Source organism: Rousettus aegyptiacus, unplaced genomic scaffold, assembly GCF_014176215.1.
Source record: "Rousettus aegyptiacus isolate mRouAeg1 unplaced genomic scaffold, mRouAeg1.p scaffold_m13_p_9, whole genome shotgun sequence".
Classification (NCBI taxonomy): Eukaryota; Metazoa; Chordata; class Mammalia; order Chiroptera; family Pteropodidae; genus Rousettus; species Rousettus aegyptiacus.
The window spans coordinates 100208830-100224765 of record NW_023416312.1 but is presented as its reverse complement, the minus strand read 5'-3'; the positions used below and the strand labels follow the sequence as shown (position 1 = coordinate 100224765).

General features: G+C 55.8%; 1 protein-coding gene across 4 annotated transcripts in view; it reads right to left on the bottom strand.

Moving 5' to 3' along the window:
* Nucleotides 1-9444, bottom strand: part of ATP2B3 (ATPase plasma membrane Ca2+ transporting 3) — a 66901-nt gene extending 57457 nt beyond the window's left edge. For 2 of the 4 annotated variants that reach the window (XM_036227046.1, XM_036227049.1), the window contains exon 1: nucleotides 9320-9440. The gene's annotated coding sequence lies outside the window, so the exon portion shown is untranslated. Of the gene's footprint in view, nucleotides 1-9319 lie in introns of all 4 variants that reach the window. The other 2 variants (XM_036227047.1, XM_036227053.1) reach the window with 2 other exon arrangements.
* Between the last annotated feature and the right edge of the window lie 6492 nt (nucleotides 9445-15936).

The window sequence follows — 15936 nt, the reverse complement described above, 5'->3', positions numbered from 1 at the left end:
TTTTGAATCTGGGAAATGGGTCCTCGTTCCTCCTGGCTCGGTTGGTATGTACTTGTAGGACAGGCTGTCCTGCACACATTATCTAGGACGGTCCCCAGGGGGCTCATTTCCCTGGAGGGGTTTTTTCTCCAAGATGATGAGAGACAGGAATGCTTCTTGTTGAGTCAGTCCAGCTGCCACACCCGCCCTCCCTCAGCCTGCCCTGAAGCCCTGAGTTCTCTCTGAGCCCATCTGGACCCCAGAATTCATAGGTCAGGACCAATCTCCTCCAGCGAAGCCAGAACGTTCCGTTTGGCCAGGGGGTGACCCCATCTGTCTCTGGGATGGTTCTTTGTTGCTGAAGCCACCCTCAAGTCTGCTGGCTCTGAATCCCTCCTGGAGAGTGCTAGGTACTTTAGGGGCAACTGGCTCCACAAGACGCTTCTGGAAAGAAGCCCACACTGTCACATGGTGGTCCTCACAGCACCCGCTGTTCTTGGGTCCTAGAGGGAAGTTGGAAGCTCTTTTCTGGCTGGAGCCTTGAAGTGTCGTTAAGGAATTCACGACTCTACCCTGAGTTAGGGGCAGCCATTTATCTCCTGCCAGAGAAGGCAAGAGAGCTGGAGAAGGAGAGCTGGAGAGAGCAGGAGAGTGAGAAGCGATGGGCAGGAAGCATAATGACACTAATTATCCAATTACAGCAGCTGTGGCCGAGAGAGCTGCATTGCAGCAGGGAGCTGGAGCTAGCCGCCCCCTCCCCACACTCACGGTTTGGCCCACTCTGCCTCACGCCCCTCCTGCTTTAGCCCATGAACAGTTGGCAGGCAGTGAGGTCCCAAGCCTGCCCCTCAGAGCATGGCCTGGGCCGGGGTCTCTGGAGTAGTGGAGTGGAGGGACCCAGAAATGCTGGCCTCTGTGGCATGCCTCCAGCCTGCAAAGGGCAGAAAACACATACCCAGGGTCTGGGAAATAGCAGGTCCTTGTCCTCCAGGACTTCACAACCAGAGAACACATGGACAGAATAAGGGTGCCCAGTCTCAAGCCTCCTGCAAGTCTCCCCAGCTCTGTCCATGGTACCAGGCTGCCTGCCCTGCCAACTTCCAATCCCCAAAGCCAGCTCCAAGCCACCGGAAGCAGCCAAGGCCTAAACAGGTAATTAAGGAAATGACAGACAGCTGGAGGTCTTGGGACACTGAAAGCCCAGGATTGACTAGATAAAGAGACTGCCAGGACACACATGTGTCTTCCTAGGGACAGGCTCCAGGAACGCCACATTGTGGGTCTCGGTGGGGAAAGGTTTCTGGAAACAAGCTGGGCGCCTCTGGAGGATGGGCTTGGGGGTACTCATTGGTTCAAGGTCAAGGGCCAGGAGGACTGTCAAAGGAGGAGACCCACTTCTCTGTGGCCAATAAAAGAGTCTGGAAGATCAGACCCCAAATGGGGGACCAGAGATGTGTGGGCTATTGGGCTCTACCCAGAGGTCTCTGGTCACTGGCAAAGTAGGCCCCCTTGGACCTTATAGGACCCAGCTTGGCTGGAGGTTAGAACCAATGCAACATGGAGAAAGAGCTCATGAGAACTGTCACCATACAGGAACCTTGGGCACAGGTCACTCTGAGCACTTAGAAAAGCCTTTGACCTTGAGCAGGGGTTCCCGGTGGAGCAGAAAAGATGTGTGCAGGCTAAAGATGGGAGTCAAGTCTAGCTGGCCTTCTGTGACCCACACAGGGAAAACTAGCGCACCATAGCATTTGTGTCACCTTTCCAGGCTGGCCACGCGGGGACACGTACTGCCAAATGCACCGACAGAGGAGAGAGTAGATGACGGTACCACCCCAGAGGACATCTTAGAAGCTGCAGCCCAAGGCTTCCAGGCTCTGCTCCAGCACCCTTACTAACCCCAACAGGGGGCGATATCAGGACCTGAAAGTCACCAAGGGCCGGCTGCCATTCAAATCACACAGATGGAGCCCTCCCGTCCCCTGAGAGGCTAGTTTTGACAGAGGACAAAGGTACAAAAATCCATAAATATTTCCAGCAAAACCCCTGAGAGGACACCACAAAGCTCCTGCAGGCCCAAGGAGTGCCAGGAGGAAGTGGGAGATCCTGCACGGGCAGGTGGGCCCCCCTGATGTGACACCTCAATGATGACAACTTGGGGTCTGAGTCTCTCCCATCCACGTGTTGAACACCATGGCCCATCTGCTGAGGAGGAGTGAGGGGACATGGGAAAGAGAGCAGATGGGGTGGGGGTGCCCAGGAGGGGCCTGCGCCTGTGCCCCACCCTCCCGGCGTGCTGCAGGCACTGGGCCACATCAGGTGGCAGCCTCCACCTGACTAGGGGCCGCCCCCTCCCAAGGGAATGCTCAGGGACCCCAGCAGCCTGAGGAGCCCGGTCTGCCTGCCCCTGGGCCCCGTGCATCCCTCCCAGGCCCGCGGCTCCAAACCGGGACAGGTTCCTCCAGGTTCCTCCAGGAAGAGCTGCAGGCCTGTCGGGGGGAAGCATTAGAGAGGGTCCCAGGGCCTGGCGCGGCAGGCAGAGGGTGAATGCCGCCCAAGAAGCAGGTGCCATTCCTCACACTGGGCACGGAGGGCACCCAGAGCTTTCGGCCAGGCCGGTCCACTGTGAGGAAGGGCCCTCCCGGTGTGGTCGTGCCCCGTGCCACCATCCGGGCCTGCGCCAGAGACCACACGGACGGCAGTTCAGCAGAGCCCACTGCTCCACGGGCCTCAGCCCCAGTTCAGGGTTTGCGTCAAAACACGCGTGTAGGGAGCCCAGCGTTGGGATAGTCCAGGGACCGACAACATTCCCAGGCCAGGCGACAAAAGGTGATTCCCGAAGGGAAGCAAAAAGACCAAAGCCCTGTCCTCTGAGTCCCCAGCAGCAGGAATGGAGCCGGCCACCAGTGACTCTGCATCTCCCTGACCCTTCCTCAGTTGCCAGCTTTGTTTTCCTGTTTCTTAATCAGGAGTGTCTGGTGTTCTTGAGCCGTCTGGCCATCCTCAGCTGTGGGCCTTTGCTTCTGATCACGCTCTCCTGCCCACACCCGCCTCCCCTGCGTACCTCCGGAAGGAAAACCTGCAGCATCTGCGGAGAGCCAGACGCCACTGAGCCGCCGGTGGGGAAGGACCGCTGCTCCGAACTCTAAAGAGGTCCAAAGAACATGGGGCTCAAAGAACACGGGGCTCAACGCTTGATTTTCGGGGGAGGGACAAAGGGGATTCACCAAATTGTTTAAACGTTCAGCGGACAAAGAGCAAAGGAGTTTTGTTTTGCTTCAGGATTACTGAGCTGGGACCTGAAGGTCAGGCATTAAAAGGTACAAGGTTCAAGAGGTAAAAATATGTTAATGGCACTGGAGCCCGCTGATGAGTCCACAGAATGGGGCACACAGCCCAGAAACAGTCCCTCCCTATTACACATCAGAATCTGTGCTGAAGGAGGCATCACACACAAGTCAGGGGACAAATGATCTAATAAAAGAAATGGGGACGACGCACTAGCACTCGGAAAAACGGTGTACCTTGGATCCACACCTCATACTATTCCTCAAGACAAATTTCCTTTGGATTAAACAGGGTTCCGCGAACATGGCCCAAGGGCCAAAGCTGGCAGCCAAGTGTTTTTGTGAATAAAGTTTTATTGGCACACAGCCACGCCCATTCATTTATGTCATGTCTGCGTTTGTGCTTCAGTGAAGAGTTGAACAGTCAGGACAGAGATCGTGTGGCCCACAAAGTTGAAAATATTTAGTATCTGACCCTTTGCAGAAAAAGTTTACACCTCCCCCACACTATTAAAGAGTTAAACATGTTAAAAATGCACCTCTCCACACACAAATAGGTCTCAGATTTCTCTAAGGGATTTTGTAAGCCTAGAAGCAATGGAAGAAATCACAAAGAAATCATGAGACAGAGAGTATTTACCTTTTGCATAAGAAGAATGAAATGGCAAAGAACAAAGAAGCTTTAAAATTCTTTTCAATTGTATGCAAAACTGTCACACTAGGATCTCAATAAATAAAGGTGAGGAATAGATAAATCACTAAAAAAAACCCCAAACATACAACTACTAAACAAGTAGGAAAATTTTTACCTTCACGAGCAATTAAAGAAACAAACTAAAGCAGATATTTTGAACCAAGATATTTATGCTAGGTTTTTTGATTATGATACACTTGTAAGTTCGGGGTGAGCCAGTCCTTGGGGCATACTGAAAAGCCCTTCTGGTGAGCAATTTGGCAGAATGAACTTCTGTCTGGGCACCCCCGTTGGACAGAATGAGCGTTACCCACCAAGGTGCTCAGCAGAGCCTCATGTACGAGAGCAAAATGAATCCGACTGCGTGGATCTCTACAAATAGCCAAATAATTAAGCGAATTACACTCTCTTGAGAGAATATTATTCATCCATTAAAAATTGTAATTACAGCCCTGAGGACCGCCCTGATATATCCTGGGTGCTTGATAAATAGCTGTTGAATGAGCAAATGATCGTTTGTAGTTCCTTTTTTACATCGTTCAAGTTTTTTCTTTATTTTTGCAATAAGCACTCCCTGTTTTAATAATCTTAAAAAAAATTAAGCTATATCCATTTTGAAAAAAATTCATTTAGGAAGGGATTATATTAATAAAGAAAATGCTTATGCGAAGTAAAAAATAGATTACACAATTACGCCCATGGTATAATTACAGTAATGTGAAAATAAATAGCCTATGTAAAGAAAACGGAGCGGAAACAAGTCCAATGAAATGGAAGCACTGGCTTGCATTTTGAGAATAGGATGGAGGGGAGTTCCTATGTCTTCTACTTCTCTGTGTTTTCTGAATTTTCTATAAAGAGCATACAAGTTAACAGCATTATTTTTAAATGGAAAGAAATAAATGTTATTTAAAAAAAAAAAAACCAAGAGCCTCGCCCATCTGTGCAGCGCCACCCAGTTCCCTCCAGCATGCCCCAGTGAGCCAGCCTGAGCGCAAGGCAGGGGCCTCATGGGAAAGGAGCATGGCCGGATGCAGGTTTGTCCTCAGGTGGTGTGCCAGGTCCAGTGGAGTCGGCATGCTGCCGGACCGGGCCAGGCATCCCACCTCGTGGCGGGCTGCTCCCACCTCACTCTCCCGCATGTGTAGAGGCACGTGGGCTGGACTTGGGGAGTGCGGCAAAGGCCCCCAGACTGTCCAGGGGGCACACTGGCTGCCCTGAGTCATCTACACCTGCTTGATCCACTCCCTTTCCAGGACCCAAGGCGGGTAGGCATGGAAGAGGCCTCGGGGTCTGTGCAGGGACTTAGGTCTGCATTGGGTTCCAAGTGGTACTATGTGACAGAACCTTCTGGAGTGACAGGAACGTTCTCTATCCGCACCATCCAATGCGGTAGCTACTAGTCACACGTGGCTACCGAGCACTTGAAATGTGGCTAGTTTGACTGAGAAACTGAATTTTAAATTTTACTTAATTTTATTTAAATCACCACTTGTGGCTACTGGTTACTGCATCTGACCGTGCAGCTCTAGAAAGTGCCTTGAGACTGTGGCTGCAGGAAAAAACTTCCCATTTGAATAAAAAGGTTCCCTTTTACTGAAGGACCCATGTACAGAACACCAAATTAGGCTCACACTCCCTTCAAATAAGACACTCCCCAAGGACACCGACCTTAGCGTCTCTTTCGTACAACTCTAATTTGGACCCAAATCTCCAGAAACCTCTTATGCTCCTAGTCCCCCGCCAGTCCTCAAGGTGGGACTCAGGACAAACCTCTAGCCCTTTTCTCCCACCTCAGCCCATGGTCCTGGTTCGGGTTCTGCCACCTACTCAGCCATGTGACCTTGACCTCAGCCCCCTCCCAACCGTTCTGGTGACGTGTGGGCTCAGATCCTGCTCTCCAGGCAGCACTCCCAGGCCCACTTCCAGTACCTCCCACCCAACAGAAGGTGCACAGGCAGGGGAGGGCTTTCCAGCCAGGCACCACTTGGCCTGGCTTCCGCTAGCTCAGCCAGGGCGGGGAAGAGAGAAACCGTGAGGAGCTCAGGCTGTGCCTAAAGAAGTGGCCTTCTGAGAAATGACATGGAGCAGGGAGAAGACATGTGCGTCTTCCAGGTCTCTGCCTATTGTGCCCAGCAAAGTTACAACCAGAGCCCGGCGTCTGGGCCCATCTCAGAGACGGCGCTGGTGAGGCTCCCGGGTAGCAAACCCTTGGTTAGATGTAAATATCTTCCTTTGGTGCCACAGCCCAGATCCCCGACTTTCAGCTGCCGTTCACACACACACCGAGACCGCCCCTTTGTAGAGGTGCAAAGGATTTACGGAACTATGACTTGTTCCCCAACCTGCTTTGCATTGATATAAATCCATGGTTTGTTCATTTTTCCCAGTGGGAATATGGGGGACACAGGTGGCTCAGCTTCTGAGCTTCGGGGTCTTTCCCGGGCTGGAGGTGCCCTTGACGATCAGCTCACATGCACAACACTCCATTCTGCTGAGTTCAGCACAGACTTCTAGAGACTATGGAACTAGTGGCTACATGCACGGACCAGGCTCGGGAGCCTGAGGGCCTGCCTTCCAATCCTGATTTTACCATCCACTGGATCTGTGACCCCGGGTGAGTTGCCTAACCTGTCTGGGCCTCAATCTTCTCATCTAAAAAATGGGGATATAACAGCCGTTGCCACATTTGGTTGTTGTTTTAATAAGAGAGGGCATATCTGTGAAGCACCGAGAATGGTGTGTGGCACAAAATGACTGCCGTTATTATTATCGCTTTCGTTACTGACAATATTTAATGCGCTAGTAACCTCTGTTAGAGACAGCGGCCATCAGTTAAATACATACACTCTCAGTTTAAAATCAGAAGGGAGTGCAATGGGCTTAGCCCACATCCGTGCTGACAACTCACTTTGAAAGGTGGGAGGAAGGAAACTGGGCCTGGCTTTGCTGGCTTCAAGAGTCCCAGCTGAAGATCAGCTCACAAGGCCCCCAGAGGCCTGGGGCATTCTTATCTTGTCCATGAGGAAGGCAAGGAGGGAGTGAGGGAGGGGCTTAAGCTGATCCCAGCACGCTTTGGCTGAGAGAAGACATTCTGGGTTGGAGAGAGCTCACTGAATCACTGTCGGGCCTCTCCTCACTTGTTTGCAAATGATTCAACCTCTAAAGCTCCAGCTGGGAATCCTGAAATATCAGTGGAGTCCACTGAGGCCCACCCTTCCACCCTCCTCAGGGCTGGAGCGGGGAAGGGACTTGGCCAAGGTCACAAAACCTTCAGTACCGGAGCTAGCAGAGAGCCCAGGAGCTCCCCCAAGCCTTCTTCGTCCCTCAGGGGGCTGCTGCAGTGCCTTGGTGCCCTGGTTGTAGCTCTCTCCCCAGCCCCAGTACTCTTAGCCTGGGGCTTCCTTCCCCATAGGACTGGCTTCCCTTCTGGCTCCACACAAAGCCCCCTCCCACGCTACCCTAGTGCCATCTGCCTGCGTTACCTTCCCACATGTCTGTGCCAGAGCTGCCTGCCCCTTTGCTCAAACCACCTGGCAGCACTGGGCATGGACCAGGTTGATCTGAACAAGACTAGCTGTGTCCTTGGTCCTCCGTCTCCTCGAGGTTAGCAGCAGGGACAATCAATACCCTGGGACTGCAACTGCCCAGCCAGCCCCTTCTGACACCCTTGGACCAGGTCTCAGCAGAGGCCCGGCAGGGACCCAGGCGGCCCCCAGTTTTCCCCTCTGCAGGTTATTTCAGGCCAGGGTTTCCAGTGCCCACGTCTGCCTCACAACTCCTCTCTCATGAGCCCTATGTCCTTGGTTTCCTCGGCTATGAAAGTGGGCAATGAAAACAATGGCTTGCACTTGGAGTTGATGGCGAGACTCAGCCGAAGGGCCCAGGAACCAATTTAAAACCGCGTCTGGACCTGGGAGGCACTCCCGCTGCCAGGCCCATGGGAATGTCCCTAGCTAGCCCACTATCCAGTCAATGCAGGGCCAAATCCCTTCCTCTCTTTTGGCCTCAATTGTTTCATCTGAAAAATGGGGGGAAAATCCAGGCCTTGCCTCCGTCTTCGGGTGAGTCTGCAGATTCGGTGAGGTCAAGGTCGTGAATGTACCACACAGAAATCCATGCTCACTCTGGGCCACGCCTGTGCTGAGCACTTGAGCAGCTGGCACAGATTAAGAACCAGTCCCTGCCTGAAGATGCTCACAGACCAGTGACGGTGACAGCAAGGATGACGGCACAGAGCTAGTGGGCAAATGAGGGGGATGCCTGCCAGGAGGCACCCAAGTCCTTGAAGGGAGCCAGGGGAGACTGGAATGGCCAGGGTCAGGCTGGACTCAACCTTGCAGGCAACAGGGACCCACTTTAGATGGGAGTCCCCGTGGCCTCATCTTTGAACCAAGTGGTCCCACTCCTCTGCCTCTGGGAGTGTCAAGTGCCTAGTTGAGGGATATTGGCCCTGCCCTAACCCTTAAAGAAGTGTTTCCCCACTCTCTCCCAACTCTTTAGCCAGCCCTCACCAGGGGCTCTCCAAAGTCCCCTCCAGGCCCCCGCTTTGCCTGTCACCCACCCTCAGATGGCCTGGCCGCTAAGCCTCAACCCAAGCTCCACGGGGCCAGCAGAAGGAAGGAGACCAGGTTCGAGAGAATGCGATGCGTATCCAAGGGGGAGATCCAGCGCTCCCTCCTCCGGGAGATGCGGCCCCAGAGCTCCAAATTCCAGAATCCTAAATCCTCCAGAAAACTGAGGGCCCTGACGGGAGAAGTCTGCTGGCCAAGGTCACACAGGTGAGGAGGGGGAGGACAGCTGTGCATGGAGGGATGGAGGAGTTACCCAAGTGTGACAGGGGCGGCTTGCAATTGGCACTGCCCATGCCAGAGGCAGGGTCGGCTGGGCGACTATGTGGGCGTGCAGGGACAGTGTGGGAACGTGTGAGGGTTCCTCCGACCGTGTGTCGGGGAGAGTGGCGGTGTCAGGGCGCGGGGGATGGGGTGCAGCGAAGCTCAGGGAGGTGCGTGCGCGCGGCCGATTCGGCCAAGGCCCCGCGCCCGGGTTGTGCCCTCTCAGGACCCCGCCCGGAGCCCCCGGCGGCCTTTTTCCCTAGATGCAGATGCGCGTGCGCGCAGGATGCGGGGCGCAGGGTGCTGGGTGCCGGGAGCTGCCTGCCGGCACGGGGCCCCAGGGTGACGCGCGGCCGCGGCGCCGCAAGGACACGCAGGCCCGGTGCGGGGTGCAGGTGCCGCAGACAGGGACCTGCGTCTCCCCCACCTGCCGTCCTTGCCACCTGCCGGGCCTTCCGCCCCGCCCGCCCGCGCCTGCCCGCGCCCACCCCGGTGGCGCCCGCGCGCCCCGGGGCACCACTTACCCGGTCATAGGTACGGCCGCTACTGCGGCCTCGGCTCCAGCGTGCGCTGTCGCTGCGGGAGGAGGGCGCCTGGCCGGCAACGATCCGCTCCAAGGACGGAACGCCCGGGCACAGGGCAGGCTGGCCGGCGGCGCGGGCGCGACCCTCCGCGGCGGGCGAGGGCTGCGGCCGAGAGCTCCCCACGCTCCGCACCGGCGGCAGCGGGCGACGCGGCGCGCTCGGCTCCAGCCGCAGCTCTGAGCGCGGAGGGAGGGAGGGAAGGAGGTAGAGGAGGGAGGGAGCGGGGGGAGGAGGAGGAAGGAGGAGGGAGCGGGCGCGGGGGGCGGCGCGCGGCGCGGGGGCCGCAGGGCTCCAGAGCCATGCGTCCGGTGCGCACCCTTCTATCCCCCAGGACGTGCGGGGTGCCTGTCCTTCCCGGTCCGGCAGTGCCCCGGGAGGGCGCTAGCCGAGGCAGGGTGGGTGCGGCTGGAAACTGGGGGCCCTGGCACCTGGGAGTGCAGAGAAAGAGCTATGAGCATGCGACTGGGCCACCACACTGCCGCTCCCTCTCGAGACCCCTGCCCTCTGGGTCCCTCTCCCTGACCCTCAAATGGGGTATGGAGCTGGCTTGCTGATTTATAGCGTGGAGTCCATGGGCCCCCTGGGGGCTTGGTGATCATCCTGAAACTGCCTGCTAACTGCTGAGTGCGACATCTGAACACGTTTTCCGAAGGGAAGCTGGGGCTTCCAATAGATTCTCAAAGTCGGTAACCCCAAAAGGTTGTCAAACGAACCCCCATTACACAGGACACTGAGACACTGCACACAGACACCAGGGACAGACACACGGGGACACAGACATTTTTAGATACAGTGGAGACAGACACACACAGACGAACCCCATTGCAGAGACCGTACCCACAAACGCGCAGAGGCACGTCGGTGGACAGAGACCCAAGTGTGTGCCCATGGATGCCCGGCCACCAGGTGGGAGCTGGTTGGCTTATGCCACTCCTCTTTAGAGCCCCAAGCTCGTCAGCTCCAGCGACAGGGGGTGCCTCCGAACCCGCATCAGGCCTTTGCCACCATCTGTGAGAAGAGGGCAGAAGTGCAAGGGGTGCCACTGTGAGAGAGACCTAAAAGGACGCAAAAGCACCGCAGGAGGTCTGTTACCTGGGCTGACGAATTGTCACCCCGAAGTCTGTCCCTCCTGCGGGAAGCAGCTGGTTCCATGGACAGCCTTTGAGATCTGGCACCTCTCAGTGCAAGCAGAGGTCATATGCACATGGGCACACACACTCACGCATGCGCATGCACACTCACGCTCACTCACACATGCTCAATCACACTCACGCGGCTCACTCGTGCACAATGCCCGGTTAGTCATACACAGTCATGTGCTCTCACACTCACACACACTCATACGCAGTCATTTATTCACACACATACCTAGTCATCCACATTCACACTTACACAGTCGTTTACATATATTCACACTCATACCCACTCAGTTACGCACCCACGGTCACATTGTTATACACACTCACTCATAAGTCTCACATGGACTCACAAGGTTGTTCGCTCTCTTTCTCATGCACACTCACACATCCATTTACACATGCTCACTTGCACACATGCTTCCACCCCAATCTCAGCTGCTTTTTCTGGGTATTTGCTCTTTGAAATCGAGCTAGCCGTCCTGCAGGCCAGGGAGGGAGGTGCCCCCGTATAGTGGTCCAGCCATCGTGGCTTTGGACCTCTTTGGTACCATAGCAGCCCCAGAGCCTGGTCTTCCTGATCTGCTGTGCCCAGATATGAAAGATAAAAGCGGAAGCCAGCCCCTAATTTCCTGAACACCTTATCACAAGCTCCGTGCTGCCCGCGGAGTCTCATGTTATTGTGTGAGAGCCAGCCACCTTGGAGTTGCTCTTCTTGACACCCCACGCTTGGAGGGGCATCTCACTTGGAGCCAGTTTCGAGGCTAGACTTTCACCACAGCTGGGAGATGGGGTGCTGGCCACCACTGTTCCCCACATAAGGAAAGAGGAGCTCTGAGCGATGGGAGCACCTCCTGAGCGCCTACAGCGTCCCTCCCCTCCCTGCCAGATTCAGGCCATATCCCCTTCTTGGCTTCCCGCAGTGTGGCAGGCTCCTGGGGCACATCCTCCCATCCTAGATCTGAGGGCCCTGGCTCCAGAGCCAGAGGAGGCGGGGGCAGGCTACTTCCTTGGGCAGGGTCTGCACCCTGGCTGATAGCAAACACCTCACTTCTCAGCCAGCCTTCTAGCAGAGGGCAGCTCTGGGGGGACAGGAGTAGGGAAGAAATGGGTGTAGAGAGGGGAGGGGAGAGACCCACACGTGCAGGCCTGGAAGTGGCTGAAGTAGAGAAAAGGCTCCCTTGGGACTGTGTCACTGCTTGCCTCAGAGATCCAAGCAGTTAATGGGCTAGAAGGGGTAATGGCCCCCATCTCCTGTTGCCCCTGGGGGCATTTTCATTTTATTGATGGCTGCTGTTTACACAGCAGTATTGCCATCTATATGCAAAGTCCGTCCTGCTGCCAGAGGCTTGAGCCAGCTGCCTCGGTTGGGCAGTTACATGTGGCCCCCCTCTCCCTGTGTTCGTACAGGCCCTCTCTTGAGGAAAGGGGGAGAAAGTTTGAGGCAGTGATCATCCACTGATACCCCTGTGTCTCTTACCCCTGGCCTAGGGCACTGCCCAAAGCTAGCCCAGGCAAGAGTTGGCCATGCCACATGGCCCTGTCATGAGGCCCACCAAGCCCAAGGTCATCTGTCTAAAGAACAAGGTACGTGGCTCTCAGGAGGGCTGAAGGGACAGAGTCACAACCCTTCGGGATATCATTGAAGCCCTTAGTCCCAAGCAAATAGCAACCCCCAAGCAGCTAATGCGTCAGGAGAGGGCATGGTCCACTTTTTGTGGTTGGAGTCAGTTAGTCCTCAGACCCGGGAGTGAGGGAGCCTCTGGCTTGTTACTGGTGGTCCTTTCTCGTTAGCCAGCCCCTCTTGGTTTCTCCATCTGTACAGAGGTGGGTGGGGAGAGCTTCTCCAGAAAGTTCTTCCTTACATTGAGCTCTTCTGCATAGGAAACACTTAGGGAGTAGCCCCAGGGCAGCCCATAGCTGGGGCTGGGGGCGTGGCAGGAGAAGGTGTTTGGCCAGTGACGCAGATCTCCCTGTTTCTCTGAACGCCCCCCTGTTATTTTCCTCCAGGCCCATTCCCAGTTTCCACTATGCCCTTGGCCCTTCCTGTCCCTTACTTCTATATCGTCAATGGCTGCTTCTCCATTGTTTCCCCTCCCTGACCCAGGCACTCTTAGCTTAATAATCAAAGCCAAGAACAAGATGCCCATCCTCAGCCCTTGCCCCCCACACTCACTGCAGAAGGAGCCCACTCTCCCTCTCTTATCTCCTGCCTCCAGATCTCTTCAGCTCTCACCGTTCTCCTCCACTCCCAGATCCTCAGCCGCTGCCTGTTGCCAGGCCTCTCCTCTCTGCAGGCCCACAGCTGCCACTCCTCTTCCCTTTCCTTGTTTCACTCCTGTCACTTTTGGCTTGACTGTCACACCCTCTTCTAGGGACAACAATTCCTCATCCCAGTCTTGAAGTGGGGAAACTTCTGGCTGGGTCCTGGGCCCCCTCTCTTCTTTGTGTGCCCACTCTTTCTCTGGCTGAGATCACAGACCCCTTCCCCCAAGGCCTTGGGGGCCATCAGCGTGCTGGGGCCTCCCAGGTCAGTGTTCACATGCAGCTCCGTGGCAAGCTGAAATGCCTCCAGAGAGATGTGCATGTCCTGACCCCTGGAACTGTACTGGGACCTTATTTGGAAGTAGAGACTTTGCAGATGCGATTAACTTACGGATCTGGAGATGGGGAGATCTCCGAATTATCTGGGAAGGCCCTAAATGCAGCGACAAATGTCGTTATAAGAGGGAGGCAGAAGGAAATTTGATACACACAGACATAGCAGGAGGTCATGTGAAGATGGGGGCAGAGACTGGAATAACGCAGCCACAAGTCAAGGGACTCCTAGAGCCACTAGAAGCTGGGAGAGGCAGGAAGGACCCTCCGCTAGAGCCTTCAGAGGTAGCATGGCCCTGATGACACCTTGATTTTGGACTTGTGACCTCTGGAAGTATGGAAGAATCAATCTCCATTTGAAGTCATATGTTTGTGGTCCTTTGTTATGGCTACTATAGGAAACTCATACCAATCAGGGCCTGGACCCAGAGAAGCCCCTGGCCACAGAGCCCCACTCATGGTGCACCTCACTTCAGGCCTCCCAGATACTGGGCCTCAATAGATTCCACCCCAGAGATTCTGGAAAGCCAGGGATGAGTCTCCCAACAGCTCGGGGCTGGCTACAAGGACATGATCCTTTGAGTGCAACTCCTCTTGTCAAGCCAGCTCCGGCCTCCGGCCTCCGGGTGCTCCTACCCCACCCTGGCAGCCTGCGTGCAGTGGGCACCAGGGCCCCTCAGTGGCTCTGCCATCTCAGGTGGTGGCGGCCTGCCCCACGTGTCCAGAGTGGAGCCTGAGACTGGAGCTCGAAGCCCACAGGGGCGGGGCCTGGAAACCACAGGGGCAGGGTGGGGGACCAGAGGTGGATGAACACCACCACCCAAGTTCTCAGAGCAGCACTTCCACTGGCCCTTCCGGCCCTTCGAGGAGGGGTTGTCCCTCTGAGGTGCCCTGCCCCCATCTGTGGCCATAGCCTGCGGACACCTGGCTGGCTGCCTCTCTGACAAGCCCCAACTTGTCTAAAGCCAACCCGTGGATTCAGCTTAGGCTCCAGCTGGGCCCTGCCACATCTAGAAGGCACCTGACTGGCAATAAATGCTCGGAAATGTCCCCCACCCCAGCCCTGTGTCAGTCAGGGTCCACTCCTTGGCGGCCTCTCTTTTCACAGGACTGCTCTCCCCAAGTGAGCTGTTCCCATGACTTTCACTGCCCTGTGTGTGCATGCGCATGCACATGTGTTCCGGCCCCAGCTTGCCCTCTGGCTCAGACCCCTCCTCTGAGCTGCGCGCGCATGCTCACAACTCCTGGGGTGCTCTCAGCCCTCAAGAAGTATTCCTCCAGGGGCCTCAGACCACGGGGGGAACCACGCCCCCACCCTGCCCACTCCCTTCCTCTGACCTCACGAACAATGTGTCTCCACAGGCCCCTGTGCTGACGGCCCCTCCTCAACCCAGGATTGCGCTGGAACCTGGCTCCTCTCCCACATTTCCTGCACTGACTAACTGGACCCTCTCCCCAAGTCCACCCATCCACCCGCAGCTCAGCGTGCCCATCTCAGTCCTCTGCTGCTTTGCCACCCTGGGGCTTCCTGTGACTGAAGCTGGGTCCTGAGCTCTGTGAGGAGGATGCCCTGCGTGGCACAAAGTGTACATGAAACTGTACATGGGAACTGTTGGCTGATGGGAGTAATCTTGGTGTTGCTGTGGGAATTTTTTAAAGCCTAATCAGTCTCAACTTTTTATTCATATTCTCCTTCTTTCTATTATTATTAATCATTTACTCCAACAGTTTCCAACCTTTTGCAGCAGTGACTGGTGCTCCTATGAGAATCTAATGCGTGATGATCTCAGCTGGAGCTGAGGAGTTGATATTAGTGTTGGGGAGCGGCCGGCCCACCGCTATCTCCTGCTGTGTGGCCCGGTACCTAACAGGCCACGGATCGGTACTGGTCCATGGCTCAGGGATTGGGGACCTCTGATCTAATAGTTTGCAACATACTTGATAGCAGAATGAGGCTAAGTAATTTGTCTTTGACCCACTGCTCTGAGCGTGGAGGCCTCCCTTCCCATCATGACCCACATGCCCTTTTGAGTGTGCCCTGTTCACCTCCCCGGACTCTTGCCTCAGGGCCCAAGGAGCCCCTGGATGCCTCACAGCCTCTAGTCTGGGCAGAGTGTTGGGCCCACCTGTAGGGCACTGGCCCCTACTGTGAGGGGTGACCCACCAGGCCTACAGGACATTCCCTGGGGCCCAGCTCTTTGCTTATGAGCATTATTATGCTTGTCCTGCTAGCTCGTCGTAACATCTGCTCCCCTAGTGAGTTGAGGCAAGGAAGAACAGAATGGCAGGAAGCCTAGGAGGGATGTAAGGAGACAGAAACCCACGCTGGTGGGTGGCCGTGTTGGACCCATACGACATGGTCAGGCGCCCCAGGCCTGCTCATAGAGGGGGACTTGACCAAAGGCCTGACTCCTGGCCTCTGGCCAGTGCCCTTGCCCTGAGCCTGCCCAGCTCAGCAGAGATTGCTGGGCTGTAGAACACATGGCCCAGAATAGAGCTATGATGCTGACGGGTGACATTCTATCGCTGGGCCACTGTGGTGAGTGTTGCCTCCCATCCCCAAAAGGAGAAACCCAAGAATGCCAGGCACCCCGGTGCCAGTCCAGGCAGAAGGGTACGCAACTGTGTGCGGAGCCAGTGCGCCGTGCCTCTGGGTTCCTTCTCTCCTCGGCTGCCACTCCCGGTGGGCCCTGCTTGCTTTTTTTTTGGTGGGTGGCTTGTGGCTGCCTAGGAAAGCCCCGGCTCCCACCACCCAAAGCAGAAGCCCTGCATGGGGGACAAAGGAAGAGCAGTCAGGCTCTAGCCAACCTCTAGCCAACCTCC